This window comes from Nannobrachium achirus, assembly GCF_963921795.1.
Source record: "Nannobrachium achirus genome assembly, chromosome: 1".
Taxonomy (NCBI): domain Eukaryota; kingdom Metazoa; phylum Chordata; class Actinopteri; order Myctophiformes; family Myctophidae; genus Nannobrachium; species Nannobrachium achirus.
In genome coordinates this window covers 66,649,306-66,649,542 of record NC_137810.1, presented here as the reverse complement: position 1 = coordinate 66,649,542, position 237 = coordinate 66,649,306, and positions in this window count along the sequence as shown.

Here is a 237-nt window from a genome sequence, read left to right as displayed (position 1 = left end):
GAGTTACCTTAAGAGTTAACTTTAAGTAGCATGGACCTATAGTTTCATTTGAGATGTGTTTGTGCAGAGATGTTATGTGCAGACTGCAGAGATGTATTTTGTTGGACCAGGCTACGCACAATTTCCCAGTCTAGATAGACTATATTCTATAAACTTCACTGACTTCACTGACTTCATTTAACTTATATCAACGAAAGAGAGAGTGCAAGAGAAGAACTGTAGAATGTTATTCTTGCT